The sequence below is a fragment of the Cervus canadensis genome, chromosome 2 (genome assembly GCF_019320065.1).
Source record: "Cervus canadensis isolate Bull #8, Minnesota chromosome 2, ASM1932006v1, whole genome shotgun sequence".
Classification (NCBI taxonomy): domain Eukaryota; kingdom Metazoa; phylum Chordata; class Mammalia; order Artiodactyla; family Cervidae; genus Cervus; species Cervus canadensis.
The window spans coordinates 80,081,733-80,096,151 of record NC_057387.1 but is presented as its reverse complement, the minus strand read 5'-3'; the positions used below and the strand labels follow the sequence as shown (position 1 = coordinate 80,096,151).

General features: G+C 41.6%; 1 protein-coding gene and 1 non-coding gene across 5 annotated transcripts in view; one reads left to right on the top strand and one right to left on the bottom strand.

Annotated features, from left to right (window-relative positions):
- Nucleotides 1-14,419, top strand: part of NFIA (nuclear factor I A) — a 396,205-nt gene that overhangs the window by 73,387 nt on the left and 308,399 nt on the right. The window lies entirely within an intron of this gene.
- LOC122437441 lies at nt 9,669-9,775 on the bottom strand. Its single transcript, XR_006268268.1, has one exon. It is a non-coding gene; the product is annotated as a U6 spliceosomal RNA (small nuclear RNA).

The following is a 14,419-nucleotide window of genomic DNA, read 5'->3' as shown; positions in this document are numbered from 1 at the left end:
TGCTGTGCCCTTCGTCTCCTCCCTGGGAGCTGAGCAGACAATTATCTCTGCCCTCTCGTGTGTCTCCTTTCCAGGCAGGTGCTTCTTTCTGACCAGGAGTTGGCATGGGTGGCCCCAGCTGGGCTGGTGTTATTGTTCCAAAAAGTGTCAGCAGAGAAATGGCTGGATGTTGGAGTGTCCTTTGTGATTTAACATTTTGGGGGATCCTTCTATGATCCAGAGTATCTGACCGCAAGGTCTTCCCGCTGAGAAATTCTGTGAGTGGAAACACTTTGAATAAACGTAAAGCCAAGAAGGGATCTTCAGGATAAATTTAAAAAATTCTCATCTGGCTGGGCTATAGCAACTGCTTATGCCACTGGACTTCTTCGGGGTATTGATAATGCTTGTCTTTGAATGGGGCATGAATTTCCCAGCTTCCTAGGAACAACAACAACAGCAGTTCCCCCAACAAACCCCAGGGTGTCTGAAGCGCCTGCTTTCTTCTCGAAGAGCCGATCGAATACTCTTCTGTGGGCTCAAGAGCTATCAGCGGTATTGAACAATGAGACTGGAAGGAAGGGTTGTGAACAGTTGTTCCCTAAAGGCTTGGAAATTAACAAAGGCCATATTAGTAAGTCCCGGGAGGAGGAGTTGAAGAGAATGGGGGCTGGGAGGAACAATTCACAAGCGGAGAGGGTGATTGGAGGGGTTTGTTTCCCAGATAGTTTTCAAAGAAAAGATTTGTGTAGTTTGCTGTGGGACTGAGAACGCAGTGCAAAACCAGTTGATGTTCTTTTTTGTCCAACAATTACTTTCTCGGGCATCTTCCTTTTAGGCTAGCAAAGTGTCTTCCTTCCTTTTGCCTGGCCACTGACAGTCAGAACTTCAGGGCTTTTTGCTTCCCAGGGCTCAGGGCAGGGTAGAGAGAAGGACTTGTTTAAGAGGGAATTGACATTTTGCAAAATTTCGTGAATTTTGGCACAGACAAGGAAAAACCTTCCAGTGCATAGTGAAGATTCGGGTTTTCATTTTCGGCTCGGGGTGATTGATTTCTTTCTTTCACGGGGCTGATGGAGGAGGTCAGTGTCTTAGAAAGGGAAGAAGCCAGGGAAAGGGAGAAAAGAAAGAATGAGATTTATGACCTTGTGGATCCCCGCTTTTATGTCTCGTAACCATTCCCAATACTGGAAGTTCATGACACCCTGAGAAACAACCCTGGAACTCGGAGCAGTGATCTGCATGCAAAGGAGAAATTGAAAAGTCCAGCAACTGCCTTGATTGAGAGTCACAGACAGTCCCGCTCTGGATCCTGAGTGTTGCTTTTCTTTAGTTTGTCCTCTCTGCTCTGATTCTGGTGTTTCATGGAGTTACGAGACAGACCACCCAGGGCCACTCACGTTATACCCGGGATGGTTGACGATGGTGCTTAGAAAGGAGTTATTTCAACAATGGGACTTTTCCATTATTCTCTCTGTAATCAGCCCTTCACGCTCAGCACATGGAAACCTTCACATCTGTCACCAGGAGTACAAAACTGATAAGGTGTTGCTGAGAGCCCCTACCCTGGTCAATCCCCTGAGATAACAATAGAAGATCTTAAAAAGTGTAAGGATCTTCTTCCATTTTTATTTCATATGGCCCCTTAGGTAACATGACCCAATGTGGCCATTAAATGACCCTGCTTACACTTGGATTACTCGGTACAAAGCAAATTTATGGTTGTTTATTCTCTCCTCCTATCAGCTATTAGTGCCTAATCATATGGTCTATCGATCATGAGATTAATCGCCTGCTCAAAGAGGCAGCAGGTCTTGTGGAATGCTGCACTGCGCCAGACTGAACTTCAACCTTTTATACAAACTGGAGGAGTCAAATCATCATTCACTGCCTGAAGCCCGTGGTCCCTGGGCCTCCTGAACCCCAGGAGGTAAATCCCTGCTTTTTCAAACAGTGTACTTTGCACTTCCTTTCCTGTGTAAAACTTTACTTCATTGATTCAGGCAGGCACTTGTAAATAAAATCCTTTGCAAGGCATCCTATAAATAATGACCTAAACTGAAAATATGTGGGCTTTCTTACACAAAGCCCCATAGTGCTGCCATAATTAAAGGTCTGTCAGTATTTCTATTAGAAATTCTCATTTTGGAAGATTTATAACTAGACCATTAAAGTTTTGGGCTAAGACTTTCCATGAGTATCATGATTTGAGACCTTTTTTCCCCCCTTCGTTTTGTGGAATATGTTTCTTTAAAGATATAAATTATAAAGCGCAGGAACATTATGCCATAGTAGTCTGTATCTGCAGAGATCGAACTCTTTAAAACTTGAGTACGGCACCCTCTAAAGTGGCCACTGTTCCCCTTCGCTGTGTTCTCATTTGCAGTTGATGAGAACAGAGCATCGTTGTCCTGTTTGTTCTGTATTATCACGTTTGTTTCCTGGTCTGTCTCCTCCTCTACGGAGAGTGAGGGCAGGCTGATCTTAAAGCCATTGGTCTTTCTAGCCTATTTATCAGAGAGCCTAGCTGGATGAGCTGGGTTTGTTCAGTAACTGCCTTGAAGGATGGGAATCTGGAAACTTCCATTCCAGTCCTGACACAGTTGGTCAAGGTGGGGAGTAGATACAAGCAGTGAATTTAGGCAAGTCACTTGATTTCTCCGAAAACAAGTTTTCTCATCAATGAAATGGGTGCATTGGGTTCAGGGCTGGTAAATCAGTGTTGTGTGAGTTGAATGGTGCCAGCCCAGTTTTCAATCATTTGAATCCGAATGCCTTTAGGTGAAATCTGATCTTTCTAATTTGCCATAATCCCCACCATTCCCTGTTGTATTATCCTGTATCATCAGCCTGCTTTAACCTGCCTGCTAGGTCTGTAAGTGTTTAAGATTCCTTGTAGTTACAGAGTTATAATGTGATCTATTGTTGTTCCAGTGGGGTTCGAAATCTGAGATGCAGGGGAGCTGAGGATGCCTTTGACTGTAATTTTACTTCTCTAACTTCTTTTTATCAACAAGAACCTCAAATACTACTTTTTGTTTCATTTTGGAAAACTTCTGTTTTCCAGACAGACTGTATTGGTTAATAATTAATTTGCTTTCCCATTTTTAAAGCAGATGGACATCTGTAACTGAGCACGCAGATACAAACGAGCGGAGAGTATGAAATAGTTTTCGTGTGATGAATTGGATGATGTTTTAGCAAGCTTGTGCAGTTGTTCTGTGCATAAGTATATAGTTTCTCTTCGAGGTTTTGATATACTAAAAATAGCTCCTAAGCCTTCCTGCCATTTTACACACCCAAGGGTCCGCGGGTGAGTCCCGAGCACTTAGCTGCTGCTTTTGTGTGTTTCTGGGCTACTGTTGTGCCTTGAGTTTCGAGTAACTTGCTTGTCTCCACATGCAGTCCATATCTTCATTGTCTCACTACAGGTCAGCTTAGAGAAGTCTCTATAAAACCTGGTTTTTATTTTCCATGAGAGGAAAAGAGCGTCCTAATATGAGTTTACCCAAAGGCCGTCGTTTGCATTTTCTCCCGTTTGTCAAGAGCATTTTGGAAGATTTGTCAGCAAGAGAGGGAGACAGTTTGATACTTGACTCCCAAGCTAAGGAGAAGCCTTTCTTTCATCTCAGCTGAGGCACTGTTGGATATTGAAGGTTGAGAATTTAAAAGCACATATTTAAATAGAGCAAATTAAAGATCTATAGCATAGAAATAATCTGCATAAAAACCAGTCTTGAGGCTTGACCTTTGATGCTTGAAGTTGTCAACATCTCACAAAAGTAAGGGGCTTTTGAAGGTAGCAACCGGGTTTAAACCGATCATCATGTGGATACTATTAATAAGAGGAGGTGGTGTCTGCATTGTGGCTAAGAGCTTAGGCTCTGGAGTTCCACTAATTTAGGTATAGTTCTGTCTTGGTTCCTTTTCGATTCTCACTTTGGAGAGGTTCCTTAACACTCCAGCAGCCTCGGTCTCCTCATGTGTGAAGTGGGGATAGCTTGTTGTGAGGAGTAAATGAGAGCACTTCACACAAAAGATTTATCTTGTTGGTCACAGAATAAATAATGCTAATTATCATTATGCTAAGACATAATTGAAATCTATTTCTGAGCTTTGAGTTTTTTTTTAAACAGGTTGAAGTTATGCTTTTTTAAAAATTGGCTGCACCAGGTCTTAGTTGCAGTCTGTAGGGTCTTAATCATAGCAAAATCTTTTACTTACTTTTTTTAATTGCAGCATACAGGGGTCTAGTTACCTGATCAGGAATTGAACCGCAATACCCTGCATTGGGAACGTGGAGTCTTAACCATTGGATACTGGGGAAGTGCCTAAAGATGATGCTTTCTTAGGTGTGTTCACACATGCCAGGTCACCTACCTACATTTCCAGGAAATCTTATGTTTTAGCTGTCCTGCTTTCAGTGTTTTCAGGAAACAGATGATGTTTAACTTTAGAAGTCTAAGGCTGAAATCTTCTCTGTTACATTTTCTTCTCCCTCCAGATCAATCCAAATTAAAGTTTCATTGCAGGAGTTTCATGGACCCTTATTAGCACTAATTATTGTTGGTGTGCTGGTGAGAGTCCTAAAGTGAGTGCATTAAGATTTAAAACCCTTGAGAAAACTTTAAACCCTCATAGACTGACAGAGCTGGAAGGGACCTAAGCCATCATCTCCTCTAAGCCCCATTCTACAGATAAGGAAAGTGAATTTTACAAGGTAAAATAGGTTTTGAACAGGGACTAGCCTACCTAATGGCTTTTTAATTTGTACTCTCCCTGGAATCTGCACTCATTTGGCATGTTATGATTATGTTCTTATTGTGGGAATTGTATGTATTTATTAGAGGCCATTGAGATGTAGCATTGGGCATTACTTCTGTGGCAAAGGCATGGGGGCAGTAATCATTATTAATGGATTCCATTATTTGGGAGAGCATTTTACTGACTAGAGAAAATTCATTGCATTGATCCATTGTGCCACATTTGTATTATACCTGGTAGTTTAAAATGATATCCTCCAAACTGGGAGGCTGAAAAATTGTCCAGTCTTGGCAGTCATCCCATCGGCACGACCTTCCTTTTACTACTGAAAATACATAGTTCTGCTGAAAGAGACCTTTTGACTGGTCCCCAGTGCCCTGAATGTGTTTAAATCCCTCACTGCTGAAATAGGAGGATTACTACTGCTATCATTGTTCTAAAACAAACTTCCCTTTGGACGATAACAGCAGCGGTAAGTCAGATGTTGAAGAAAGTACCAGCTTAACTTCAGTTTGCTTTAAAAGGGCTTCCTCTTTAATTGACAAGTGTCATGTGTAATAGAGCATGGCAACTCACATAGAAAACCATGGGCTGGGCTTCCCGCTGGGGTTGGAGTTCTTAATGAACATACAAGTGAATACACTGAGGCAAAAAATTAAAGCGCCCCAACTGTGGGCTATTCATTCTGTTCACTCTGGCCAGCGTGGCGATCGGCAGCAGCTACGTCAATGGCCAAAGAGACCTGTATTGGTCATGTGGCTGTTTGGTAGTCGTGAGCTAGGGTGACTGTGGTCTTTACTAGTGATATTTTGAATAACAGCACAGATCTAGTGTCATTGCTAAGGGATAAATATGTATTTTTTGTTCTAGTTTTTTTTTTTTTTTAACGTTAAGATAATAAGCTGTTTTTGGCACCTGCAACCTTTTCACAGAATGGTGGTTTTCTGGAGCTCTGGACCACTTGCTATCATTTGTACGTTCTTTCACTTAGTAATTCCCTTTTCCTTCCCTTCACTCCTTCTCTTCACAAAGAGAACAGAACCGATTTTTCAGAGGTGATGTTTACAGCAGTTCAACACACTCGAATAAGCACTTAGAATAATGTCAACGGGGGGGAGGGCATATTATTATCAAATTAAGTAATGGATGGGCAGTGATATTTTATTTATTAAAGCTTGTCTGAGTACCACTGGAAACAGAGTATGTTGGTTCTGAAGTGCACAGATTAGAAAGGAATGTTGAGTTTGGAAACGTGGCAGCCTGCAGCACTGTGTATGGTTTAAATTAAACCTTTTTTTGGAAAGCAGATTTGCTCTAGGCCACATTTAAGGGAAAAGCTACAGCAGAGTGAGCTGGCTGTGGTTTTTCTTTTACTCTGTAACCGGCCCACTTTCCCTTGTTTTAACACAGAAAAAAGACTTTGGACTCCTTCAGACCAACCACAGAGCTTCTCTGCTGACCACAAAAAGGAAGCTTGGCGTAGAAGCCATAGGATTAATACCCACTGTCTCTTAACCCAACAGAGTGTGAAAACTTTTATAAGAGATTTCTCTGGGCAGGCTGACACTGTAGTTGGACTTGAAACATTTTAAATCAAGAACAACTTTGAATTGCATTATGCCACACTGCTCTGTAAATTGTTATGTGCGATCTCACTGTTAAAAGTTATTTACATGAGCCCCCAGGTTTCAGAGGGATAAACCACTAACAGCTTTGTGTATCTTGAGGAAGAAACACAAGGAGAATTAAAGATAGGCCTATGCCAAATTATCTCAGCGTAGGTAGATCACAGTCAATCAGATTTTATTGTTCCTGGACAAATGGAGACAATTGGCTCTTGGTGGAAAAGCCTTTTAATCTTTGAAAATAATAAGATGAAGATTGTGGATTCTATTAAATCACTTGATCAGCTTTATTAATTCATCACATTGTTTTTCAACTAGGTGAGAAAGCTTCCTTTTAGTAGATGTGCATCTTTCTAAAATAATCATTTGTGCATTGCAGAGGTGTTATTTATTATGCTGACCTACTCAGGGATTATGAATGGTTGTTTCTGCGTCCTCAGTGTTCATTTTAATGATTGGAATCTCACCACCCCGATTAACTCATCGTGTGTTTGCACATAGCCACTCTGAAATGACCAAACAAACAAAAACAAAACCAAAAAACCCTCGTGTGTTTTTCACTCCTCCCAATTCCTAGGATTGATATATTTTAAAAGAAATCATTTGCATTTACATTTTGCCATGCTGAATTAAACAGCTTTTCACAGGTACACTATATCAGCGGTCTGGTTTCTGTTCAACAAAGAATCTCAGTTGAAATAATGGATTTTGAAAAGTTGAAGGGAAAACTGGCATACGTGTTTCAGAACTGTGGTCTTACAGTAACCACTGAGTTAATCCTTGGTTGACGGAGTGTCGCGAGAGGGGTTTCTTTGCTGTCATTAGAGAAATTGGTCTGTATAACACTTCCTGTGTGTGAAGAAATGCAGTTGTCATCTTGCCTGGACCATTAAAACAGTATTTAAATACTTCCAGTTGTGAGGAGCCTTGCGTTTTTTGTGGTTATTTTCCCAGGTGCCTTAGGAGCAGCTGTTTTGTGCTTTCCTGAACTTAATAGTTGAAGAATGTGGGAAAGAAGTGGTATACTCCCTGGGTAAAGTATTTTAGCCACCCTGGAGTAGTTGCATTGCATCTTGATCATCTGGGTAGAATTCTACTGTAACTAATTGAATCCATTGATCACTGTCTTGTTTTTTTTCCATCTTCTTCTCAGAGGATTCATTTCATAGGGGTCTATACATCAGTCAAGAAAATGACTACAGAGGAATTACCAAGACTGGTAATAAAGGTAATTTAACCTGGTTTAATATATTTTTTTAAGGCAAACACTCTTAAGCGTCCTTTCCCTGGTGAGAGTTAGCTTCTTAATTAGGCTCTGTTAGAAAACAAGTCAAAATAGGACACTGACCAGTACTTTCAGAGAGGGAGAGAAAAGGGGAGAAAAGGCATCGATCTTGGAATTAGATGACCTGGTTTCTAGGCCTGTCTATACCAGGGCTTTTCAAACTTTAATGTGTATATGAAATCAACTGGGGAGATTGTTAAATTGCAGATTCAGAGTCAGTGGGCCTGTGGTGCACCCTGAGAGTCTGCAAGTTTCTCTGCAAGAGTCTAACAAGCTTCCTGGGATGTCCATGCTGGACCCCAGACAACACCTTGAATGCGAAGGAGCTGATCCGATGGAGCACTTAACTAACTTTGTGGTTTTGGATACACCATATAACGACTCTACCTCTCTGCTTCCTAATCTCTAAAATAGGGAGGTTAATTTTTACTCTCCCTGCCTCATCAGATTGTTATGAGAATCAAATGAGATAATGTAGATGAAATTTTAAAAGGCTGCGTAAGTAGAAGACATCTAGGATCTTTGTTTATAGATAAAGGCATTCTTGGAATACCTTTCCTCAAATCAGTGCGAGCTGCTCTGTGATGAAAAGCGCCCTGAATTGTGAGAGGGGCTGGAATCCTTCCTTCCCTTACATCTACTCTGTGCTGCCTTTGGCCACATCAGGCTCACCCTGCAGGTCCCTCACAGTCTCATCTTTAAAATAAGGGCTTGACCTGGATTAGCGGATCTCTCAAGTATGGTCTCGAGACCAGCAGCATCAGCATCCCTTGGGAACTTGCTAGAAAGGTGGATTTCCTGTCTAAGTTTTGTGTGATCTCATGTCTCATAGGCTCAAAGAAGAGTTTGGGGTTCCCCCACGGTGTTCACTGAGACTGTGGGAAGGTGGGATGAACACCTGGGGGTTTAAGCTTTACCTCCCTAGAGGTCAGAATAGAATATTGCTGTATTGACCTATACCTTTTCAGCTAATCCCAGATTTGGGGCTGCTTCAGTGACCCATGAAACCTGATTGAGACAGAGCAGAACGTGTAGACCCAGGAGTTCTTGTCCATCCTCCTCTTTGCTCTCCTGCTGCCCCGATGCTTGTCAGCCTAACCCAGTACTGTCTTAAACACTTTTCAGAGTTTTTAAGCACTTTCACAAAGGTGACTGCAGTCTGTTTGCAAAGGGTAGATAGGCGTGAGATGAGAACCGAGAGTAAAATACATGATTGTCATAAAGTCACTTACAGTTAGACTTCACATACTTGCAGTTTTAGAGTTTGTTTGTTTGTTTTTATATTAGGAAATGCATCTGAAAATTAGAAAAAAGCAAAACCGGCTTCCGGTTGTCCAAAGTAGATTTTATCAAGTTCAAACTAAAACTCTTGAGCTTTATGCTCAGAAGAGACTCTCAGTGAAGCCTAACAATATCTATACAAGTCTCCACAGCAGCAAATAAAGCATAATGGGTAGCTGCTTGAGTCTGGTGAGTGGAAACAAACAAGAGGTGTTAGCTGGCAGCTGAGCAGTGAGGAAAGAACTTGGAGACTCTGTCAAAAGTAGAGCAGACAGGAGGGTGAGATGCATAGTAGCTTGAGCCCCTCTTTCTATGTGCATATAGATATACATGTGTATGCATGCATGCATGCTAAGTTGCTTCAGTAGTGTCTGATTCTTTGTGACCCTGTGGACTGTAGCCCCCCAGGCTCCTTTGTTCAAGGAATTCTTTTTTTTTTTTTTTAAATTTTTTATTTTTTTTCCCAATTATTTTTATTAGTTGGAGGCTAATTACTTTACAATATTGTAGTGGTTTTTTTCCATACATTGACATGAATCAGCCATGGATTTACATGTGTTCCCCATTCTGAACCCCCCTCCCACCTCCCTCCCCACCCCATCCCTCTGGGTCATCCCAGTGCACCAGCCCCGAGCACTTGTCTCACACATCCAACCTGGACTGGCAATGTGTTTCACACTTGATAATATACATGTTTCGATGCTGTTCTCTCAGATCATTCCACCCTCGCCTTCAAAAATATGGAACGCTTCATGAGTTTGCGTGTCATCCTTGCGCAGGGGCCATGCTAACCTTCTCTGTATCATTCCAATTTTAGTATATGTGCTGCTGAAGCGAGCACTGTCCAAGGAATTCTTTAGGGAAGAATACTGGAGTGGGTTGCTATGCCCTCCTCCAGGGGATCTTCCTGACCCAGGGATTGAGCCCGCATCTCTTTACATCTCCTGCGTTGGCAGGCAGGTTCTCTACCACTAGCTCCACCTGGCATATATGTATGTGTGTGAGCAATATAGGAATAAATATGTATGTACAGTGCATATGAGTATGAAAGGGAAGTGAAAGTGTTAGTCGCTCAGTCATGACTGACTCTTTGTGACCCCCAGGGACTGTAGCCTGCCAGCCTCCTCTGTCCATGGAATTTTCTAGGCACAAATACTAAAGTGGGTAGCCATTCCCTTCTCCAGGGGATCTTCCTGACCCAGGGAATGAACCTAGGTCTCCCACATTGCAGGCAGATTCTTTACTACCTGAACCACCAGGGAAGCACATGAGCCAGACATCCTGGAACGTGAAGTCAAGTGGGCCTTAGGAAGCATCACTGCAAACAAAGCTAGTGGAGGTGATGGAATTCCAGATGAGCTATTTCAAATCCTCAAAGATGATGCTGTGAAAGTGCTGCACTCAACATGCCAGCAAATTTGGAAAACTCAGCAGAGGCCACAGGACTGGAAAAGGTCGATATTCATTCCAATCCCAAAGAAAGGCAATGCCAAAGAATGCTCAAACTACCACACAGTTGCACTCAGCTCACACGCTAGTAAAGTAATGCTCAAAATTCTCCACGCCAGGCTTCAGCAATACGTGAACCATGAACTTCCAGATGTTCAAGCTGGGTTTAGAAAAGGCAGAGGAACCAGAGATCAAATTGCCAACATCCACTGGATCATCGAAAAAGCAAGAGAGTTCCAGAAAAATATCTATTTCTGTTTTATTGACTATGGCAAAGCCTTTGACTGTGTGGATCACAATAAACTGTGGAAAATTCTGAAAGAGATGGGAATACCAGACCACCTGACCTGCCTCCTGAGAAATCTGTATGCAGGTCAGGAAGCAACAGTTAGAGCTGGACATGGAACAACAGACTGGTTCCAGATAGGAAAAGGAGTATGTCAAGGCTGTATATTGTCACCCTGCTTATTTAACTTATATGCCGAGTACATCATGAGAAATGCTGGGCTGGATGAAACACAAGCTGGAATCCAGATTGCTGGGAGAAATATCAATAATCTCAGATATGCAGATGATACCACCCTTATGGCAGAAAGTGAAGAAAAACTAAAGAGCCTCTTGATGAAAGTGAAAGAGGAGAGTGAAACAGTTGGCTTAAAGCTCAGCATTCAGAAAACTAAGATCATGGCATCCGGTCCCATCACTTCATGTGAAATAGATGGGGGAACAGTGGAAACAGTGGCTGACTTTATTTTTCTGGGCTCCAAAATCACTGCAGATGGTGACTGCAGCCATGAAATTAAAAGATGCTTACTACTTGGAAGAAAAGTTATGACCAACATAGACAGCATATTAAAAAGCAGAGGCATTACTTTGTCAACAAAGGTCCGTGTAGTCAAGGCTATGGTTTTTCCAGTAGTCATGTATGGATGTGAGAGTTAGACTATAAAGAAAGCTGAGTGCTGAAGAATTGATGCTTTTGAACTGTGGTGTTGGAGAAGACTCTTGAGAGTCCCTTGGACTGCAAGGAGATCCAAGCAGTCCATCCTAAAGGAGATAAGTCCTGGGTGTTCATTGGAAGGACTGATGCTGAAGCTGAAACTCCAATACTTTGGCCACCTGATGAGAAGAGCTGACTCATTTAAAAAGACCCTGATGCTGGGAAATATTGAAGGTGGGAGGAGAAGGGGACGACAGAGGTAGAGATAATTGGATGGCATCACCGACTCAATGGACATGAGTTTGTGTATACTCCGGGAGTTGGTGATGGACATGGAGGCCTGGTGTGCTGCAGTCCATGGGGTTGCAAAGAGCTGACACAACTGAGCGACTGAAATGAACTGAACTGAGTGCATATGTGGGCTTCCCTGCTGGCTCTGACGGTAATGAATCTGCCTGCATATATATAAAGATAAATATATATGGTATACAAATGGATATATATGTATAAATATATGCATTTTTTTCTGAATTCTCCAAGTTTATTTTTTACTCTCAAGTTAAGCGGAATATTTAATTTTATATACATACATACATGTATATTCTGTATACTAATATTCCTAAATAGTTCTTTTGGTATTTACTCTAATGAAATACTCTCATGTAACTCATATGCTTAACATCTTCAGGAAGAGATCAAATTATGTTCTGTATGTAAGAATATCAGTTTAAATTATGGAAGGTTTCTCCTCAAAGTGAGTTAATGTAGAAAACAAATAGTCATTAGTGGAAACAGTGGCAAACTTGATATTTTTGGGCTCCAAAATAACTGCAGATGGTGACTGCAACCATGAAATTAAAAGACGCTTACTCCTTGGAAGAAAAGTTATGACCAACCTAGACAGCATATTAAAAAGCAGAGACATTACTTTGCCAACAAAGGTCTGTCTAGTCAAGGCTATGGTTTTTCCAGTGGTCATGTATGGATGTGAGAGTTGGACTATAAAGAAAGGTGAGCACTGAAGAATTGATGCTTTTGAACTGTGATGTTGGAGAAGACTCTTGAGAGTCTCTTGGACTGCAAAGAGATCCAACCAGTCCATCTTAAAGGAGATCAGTTCTGAGGATTCATTGGAAGGACTGATGCTGAAGCTGAAACTCCAATACTTTGGCCACCTGGTGAGAAGAGCTGACTCATTGGAAAAGACCCTGATGCTGGGAAATATTGAAGGTGGGAGGAGAAGGGAACGACAGAGGTAGAGATAATTGGATGGCATCACCGACTCAATGGACATGAGTTTGTGTATACTCCGGGAGTTGGTGATGGACATGGAGGCCTGGAGTGCTGCAGTCCATGGGGTTGCAAAGAGCTGACACAACTGAACGACTGAACTGAAACTCATGGACTAAACTGAACTGAAATTCTGCAGTTATGAAGAACCTTGTAGATAATTTTTATCCAGTGGTTTCAGATTTTTCTTAAACAGAGAGCTTATCTTCAGAACCAAATTCATTGGGGAGTGCTGTCTATCTGTGTACACACATACATATTGGTCTGTCTATCTGCACACATCTTACTATATATAAAACTGGAGAATGTTGGGGTACTGGAATCTGTTGGCTTTGGCACTTCTCTTCCAGAGCAGCTTCTGTTTGCATCGACCCCTGGGGCAAGGAATCACCTGGGAAACTTGTTACATGCAGATTATGATTCTGTAAGTCCTGGGAAGGGTTTGAGACTCTGCATTTTTAAAAAATTAACTCCGGAGGTGTTACACGATACACTGACGTAATTTGAGTAGCAAATCCCTAGGGGTTCTGTGTGGACAGTTTGAAATCCTTCAACCTCTTCATTTTACAAATGTGAAAGACTAGGACTTAATAATGAGTTTTCAAAAGCCACATGCCTGGTTAGGGTCTTGTGATTTCTGGTAAACCCTCTGCTCTGTGTGCTGCCTGGGAGGGATGGCTGTGTCCTACCCCTTCTGGCTGAACAGAGTCGCTCAGGACCAGGTCCCATTGGCCCTGTGAGGGCCCAACAGAAACCTACTGTTACTACAGATGATGCTGGGAGTGTGTGCTCTTCCAGCCCACTATCTGGCCCATGGAAAAACAGTACTTTGAATCAGACTCCATTTAGACTGGAACATTCTGATTAGCCAGCACGGGCCGTTAGGCCAGTCGCTGTGGTGTCTGCTGCCACAGCAGAATGGATAAGCAGTTCTCAGCCCCCCCAACACAATCCATAAAACTCTTTCATCCTTTTTTTTTTTTTTCATGATGTCTAGTGTGCGCAAATGGAAAATGGCTGAAGAAAAACAGAGTGAAAGTTTATATAAAATATTTATACCTTAAAGATCTTTTATCTTGTGTCATTCAAGAGATAGAGAAGTGAAAAATGTATTGGGAGTACATTATCAAGAGTACATTATAAATTTAAATCTCAGATTGAATAATACCAGCTGCTAATGTGTGGAGCTTTGGAAATGAGTCACTTTTGAATCTTGAGAGTTTACTGCACCAGGTCAGTTACACTTAAGAAGGAAATGCCTTTTGCAAAAGAATTCTATACCGGAATCAAGACTGATACTAATGGGCATTAAAAATCAAATACTTGACATAATATTCATTTTAGAATGTAGTTACATAGAAATGAGATGTAGGGTCTGAGAAAGTTTATGGAGCATTTCTCAAAAAGAGAAAAAATCAGATATTTTTGGTTCCATCTTTGTGGAACAGTGTAACCTGTGGTTAACAGTATGTGTCTTATTGTCAGAAAGACTTAGGTTTAAATTCTCTATCCACTGTTTGTTAGCTGTATGATTTTTGGATCAGTTATTTTCTCTGAGAATCATTTTATTTAAAAAATAAAAGGAATAGTGCTGCCTAATACTTTGTTTTCAGGATTAAATGGCATCATATTTGTAGAGCACTTCACCCATTGCCTAGACTGAGTGAAGTCCCAATAAGTAGTATTCATATCAGTCAGTATTATTACCATTATATTGTCTTTCCTTTTTGGAAACACTGGTAGAAAATCCCGACAGATCCAGGAAGGGCACGCCAAGCTCAGGAGGCCTCCTGGCCTCTGCAGGTG